The sequence below is a fragment of the Nomascus leucogenys genome, chromosome X (genome assembly GCF_006542625.1).
Source record: "Nomascus leucogenys isolate Asia chromosome X, Asia_NLE_v1, whole genome shotgun sequence".
In the NCBI taxonomy this organism is placed as follows: domain Eukaryota; kingdom Metazoa; phylum Chordata; class Mammalia; order Primates; family Hylobatidae; genus Nomascus; species Nomascus leucogenys.
The window spans coordinates 54,385,025-54,391,024 of record NC_044406.1 but is presented as its reverse complement, the minus strand read 5'-3'; positions in this window follow the sequence as shown (position 1 = coordinate 54,391,024).

Sequence of the window (6,000 nt, the reverse complement as noted above, 5' to 3'; positions counted from 1 at the left end):
TTGTTTTCCAATGATTTAGGAGACTAATGTTTTGCTGTATTAATGATATATTCCACTTTTGAAACACATGAATTACTCCTTTATTCTTCTGCATCTCAGTATACGTCTGCTTCTTTCCTTCAGTTGTCTGAATCAAAAACACAGAAACATTCTCCACTCTTCTTACATTCCACATCCAGTCCAACATCAACTCTTGCTAAAATATATTTAAAATATAACCTCATCTCACCATCCCTACTACTATAATCTTCATCCAAAGCACCATCATTTATCTCCTGGATTACAGCAGTAACTTCCTAAATGATTTCCTGTATTAGGCCATTCTCACATTGGTCTAAAGAAATATCTGAGATTGGGTAACTTATAAAAAAAAGAGACTTCATTGGCTCAATTGGCTCATGGTCCTGCAGGCTGTGAAGGAAGGATGACATCAGTATCTGCCTCTGGGGAGGCCTCAGGAAGCTTAAAATAATGGTGGAGGGCAAAGAGGGGTAGCAGGCACATCACCTGGAGAAAGAAGGAGCAAGCAAGAGAGAGAGAGTGGGGAGTGGGTGCGGGATGTGCCACACACTTTTAAACAACCAGCTCTTACAAGAACTCACTCACTATCACAAAGACAGCACCAAGCCATAAGGAACCGCTGCCATAATCCAAACACCTTCTGCCAGGCCCCACCTTCAACAATGGGGATTATAAATCAACATGAGATTTGGGCAGAGATAAATACCCAAACTATATCATTAACCTTTTTTTCATACTTTACCTCTTTTGGTCTATTCCCTAAGCCAGAAGGATTATTTTATTAATAAACTTTTATTTTGGGGGTACTTTCAGTTTCACAGCAAAACTGGTGGAAGGTACACAGAATTCCCATAAACCCCTGCTCATACGTATGCACAGCTTCCCCACTTCAACATCCGAAACCTAGAGTGGCATATTTGCTACATTCCATTAACCTCTAATGACACATTATTATCACCGAAAGTCCATAGTTTACATCAGGGTTCACTCCTGGTGTTGCACATTTTATGGCTTTCGAAAACGTGTATTGACTTGTATCTACAACTATAGTATCATACAGAATAGCTTCACTGCCCTAAAAATCCTCTGCCTCCCCGCTATTTATCCCTTTTATGCTGTAACTCCTGGTAATTCCTGATCTCTTTATTGTCTCTAATTTTCTCTTTTACAGAATATCATATAGTTGTAATATAGTATGCAGCCTTTTTAAATTGGCTCCTTTTACTTATAACATGCACTAAGGTTGCTCTATGTCTTTGCATGGCTTTAAAGCTCATATTTTTAACATTGAACAATATCCCATTGTCTGGATATACCCCCGTTTATTCATTCACCTACTGAAGGACATCTTGGTTGCTCTCATGTTTCAGCAATTATGAATAAAGCGTTAAAAGCATCTGTATGAAGCTTTTTGTCAAGATATGTTTTTAGCTCATTTGGCCAAATACCAAGGAGAAGGATTGTATTTTAAGAGTATGTTTAGTTTTGTAAAAAACTGCCAAACTGTCTACGAAAGAGGTTGTACCATTTTGCATTCCCACAAGCAATGAATGAGAGTTTCTGTTTATCCACAAACTCATCAGCATTTGGTAGAGTCGTAGCTTTGAATTTTGGCCATTCTAATAGATTTGGAGTGGTATCAAATTATTTTAATTTGCAAATTCCCTAATGTCATTTGATAATGAACAACTTTTAATATGTGTATTTGCCACCCATATATATTCTTTGGTGAGGTATCTGTTCAGCTGTCTTTTGTCTATTTTTAATAAGGTAGTTTGTTTTCTTATTGTTGAGATTTAAGAGTTTCTTATATGTTTTGGATGAGTTCTTTATCACGTGTCTTTTGCAAATATTTTCCTACAATCTTTGGCTTTTCTTCTCATTCTCTTGACATTGTCTTTTGCAAATAAGAAGTGTTTAATTTTAATAAAGTCCAGGTTATCAAATATTTCTTTCATGGATCATGCCTTTTTTTTTTTTTTTTTTTTTGAGATGCAGTCTCGCTCTGTCACCCAGGCTGGAGTGCAATGGCGCAATCTCGGCTCACTGCAACCTCCACCTCCCAGGTTCAAGTGACCCTCCTGCCTCAGCCTCCTGAGTAGCTGGGATTACAGGCATGAACCACCGTGCCCAGCTAAGTTTTGCATTTTTAGTAGAGACAGGGTTTCACCATTGTTGCCCAGGCTGGTCTCAAACTCCTGACTTCAGATGATCCACCTGCCTCAGCCTCCCAAAGTGCTGGGATTACAGGGGTGAGCCACCATGCCCGGCCCATGCCTTTATTTTTATATCTGATAATCATTGCTGTACTCACGGTTATCTAGATATTCTTATATGTTATCATCTAGGAGTTTTTATAGTTTTGTACTATATATTTAGGCATAAGATCAATTTTGAGTTAATTTTTGTTAAAGGTGTAAGGTCTATGTCTAGAGTCATTTTTTTTCTTGCTGTGTTAATGTTTCATTTCCAGCAGCATTTGTTAAAAAGACTATCTTTAAGAGTGATGTCAGCAAGATGAAGGAATAGGAGTTTCCAGTGTTCATATCCTTACAGAAACCAATTTGAACAACCATTCAGACACAAAAAGACCTTCATATAAACTAAGGAATCCAGGTGAGACATTACAGCATCTGAGTGGAGCACATTAAAAAATAAAAGTAGAACTACCATATAATGCAGCAATCCCACTGCTAGGTATATATAGAAAAGAATTGAAATCGGGATCTCAAAGAGATATTATCACTCCCACATTCATTGCAGCACTATTCACAATAGCTAAGATGTGGAAACAACCTAAATGCCCATGGACAGACGAATGAATATAGAAAATGCGGTATATGCATACAATAGAATACTATTCAGACTTTAAAAGAAGGAAATTCTGCAATATTGCATAACGTGGATGGACCTTGATAATTTTATGCTAAGTGAAATAAGACAGTCACAGAAATACAAGTACTGTATGATTACACTGAGATGAGGTATCTAAAATAGTCAAATTTATAAAATGAAAGGCTGGAATGGTAGTTACCGGGCTCTGGAGGGAGGGAAAATGGCAAGTAATTATCAACAGGCATAAAGTTTCAGTTAAGTAGGATAATAAGCTCTAAGGATATGCTCTGCAACATTACATCTATAGTCAAAGATAATGCATTGTACATTTAAAATTTGTTAGAAGGATAAATCTCATGTTAAGTATTCCTACCCTAGTGAAATAAAAATTTTAAAAACTAATTTTAATTCATTTTTAAAATCTAATGCACTGCTTTTCTATGCTTTACTACAGATAGGAATCACCTGGGATCTTAATAAAATGAAGAATTTGGTTTTAGTGCGTCAGAACTGGGGCTTGATATTTTTCACTTCTTAAAAACAGGTGATGCCTGTGCAGCTGGTCCATTGACAATAAATTGTGTAGCAAAGAATTTAGCAGTGATTCTCAAACTTTACTGCTCAATGGAATTACCTGGAGAGCTTCAAAGTAAACAGTTGTCTTCACCTACTCCCAAAGGTTCTGATTTAATTGGTCTGGAGTGTGGCCCGGGCATCAGAAATTTTAGAAAGATCACAGGTGATTCTAATGTGAAGCCAAGGGTACAAATCACGGTCCTTTTCACTCCTCTGTGGACCAGGATATTTTTTGTGATGGGTAGAATGGAAGCAAGTTAGGAATTACTATTTCAAAAGCAGCAGAGAAAACTGCTTTTGGTGGAGCATAATGACATTTGAAATAAGGCAGGAGCAACATCTGATTCTAGGCATGCCCAGTTCTACTGCTAGCATGCTAGGATCCTACTATTGTCAATATTATCCCGGAACCATTCATTTGGGAGTTAGAAATGCAGAATCTCAGGCTTCAAATATGCCTTTTAATAAGATTTCCCAGGTAGTAATGGGACAAATTAAGGTCCACGACTCACTACAGATACACAGGCTAACCAAGCAGCTCCCTTATAAAGGTCTTGGAAGCAAAAAGGAGAAAAAGAAAAGGATGCAATCAAAGATGAATGAGAAATGCTAATATAGCTTTTCAAGGAAGTGCCAAAATATACCCACTATACAACGTAAGTTTCAAATCTGTCAATCAATTTAGAGGCGTATATAGATATAATTTCCTTAAAAGGCAAAATCTCACTTATAAAAGTGAAGCAAGGAAATAAAGATTTCATCTGGCAAATAACTTCAATATGAGAAGCTGAATGATCAGGCTATTAGAATAGCAGAGTGGTCTCAAGATGTGCAAGTTGCTAAGAGTGTGTATGCAGCCCTGGGATATAAAGTTCATTTTCTTAGTGCATGCACTAAACACTGCTGATAGTATTGTAAAAAACAGTCCAGTAACAGCTCAGTGTCTACTTTTTGGTTCTCATTAGTGTGAAATTGTCGATGTGCAGGAACCACTAAGTAAGCCCTTCAAGATGATGGTATTGTATTAGGCACTCCACAGAGATTAATCTCTGGCTTTAACAACTTTTGAGTGTAATTTGCAATTTTCAAAATGCACAATTGTAAAAACTTCAGAGAATTCGGTTGTCATTTCATATGATCAGGTTTAGTCCATTGGAGCTGTTGAATCTCTGCTAAGGAAAACCAATGTTACAGTATGGACACAGGAAACCATTGGCCAGCCTTGGGCATTGATGGGATCCTTGTGTAGGAAAGAGGTCGTTAACTCTCACAGCCAGGGCTCTATGGTCAGGTGCACAATCGATAATGGAGGCAGTTCTTGGGAATATGAAAGCTGGGAAAAGGTAGAGGTGTGATGCTGTTGGCATTCTTAAGTTCCTTAACTCCTATTCAGGCCTGCTCTAGTTCCCTTGACTCTGAGGTCCAGAACATAACTTTTAAGGGTGGTACAGGGTGCTTGAAGACAGCGTTCAACCTTTCAGTAACAACAGCCTATCTAAAAATTGAAAGCAATGAGGTTTGCCAATGATTGATATATGGCATTCTCACTTGGTTTTTCTGCCAGATGTTCAGGTGTCACATCATGTTCTGAGGAAAGCCTGGAGTCTGGACACAGCAATGACTTTTTAGTTTATTTGCTTTCAGCGTGTAGCAACAGATTTCAATTTATACGTACTCAAGTATGTGATTTTATCATCTTAAATGGTAGAATCTTCGCAATATTGTATGCTGGGATGGGGTGTGGGCACGACGTCTTTTCTTCCCCACTGAGGTTCACTGGTCAACTCCTGACAAGTCACCAAAAAATTAATTGAAAAAAATTAGACGTATAAACTTTTTTTAAATAAAATGATTTGGAGTTAATTTGCTGACATTTTCAATGATGACCAGTGATTGTGAGTAGTTGCTGCCTCAAAGGCATTTAAAGACACACACACACACACACACACACACACACACACACACACACATCTAATCTGTTGCTTTAATGTTAAGTGGGTTTTTGCAAAGAACAAGAAAGTAGTTGGTGTTGAAAATAACTCATGCTATCTATAGAGTATTATAAAGAGAGGTTTTCTCTTCTTTTTCCATTTCTAGGTTGCTTTGCTGCTGAAAGAGATACGTGTCACGTATAAAAACTCTGATATCTGGTCACTTTAAAAATCAGGCTTCAGTTTTCTAACTTATTTAAAAATCTCTCCAAAGAAAAGTTTCAGTGACTTTTCAATGTCTTTGACAATAACATAAATTTCCTTTCATAAGTTTGCAAGGACATCTGATTACTCCCCCTTGTGGAAGATTGAAATTTACTTGCCAAATTTCAATTAAGTCCTTTCAATATTTAGTAGTTGGGATTTCAAACTCAGTGTCCTCATTAAGTAAGTGTAACCAATGATACTCTTCTTCCATAAAGATCAATTCACCTTTCCAGCCACGACAGCTACGAAAACCAAGAATCAAAATGAAATTAACATAGAACTATGTTGTACCATTTGGATATTGTACTATTAATGGAATATCAAAAGGTTAAAAAATAAAGCACATTCAATAACATTGCCAACAAAAATA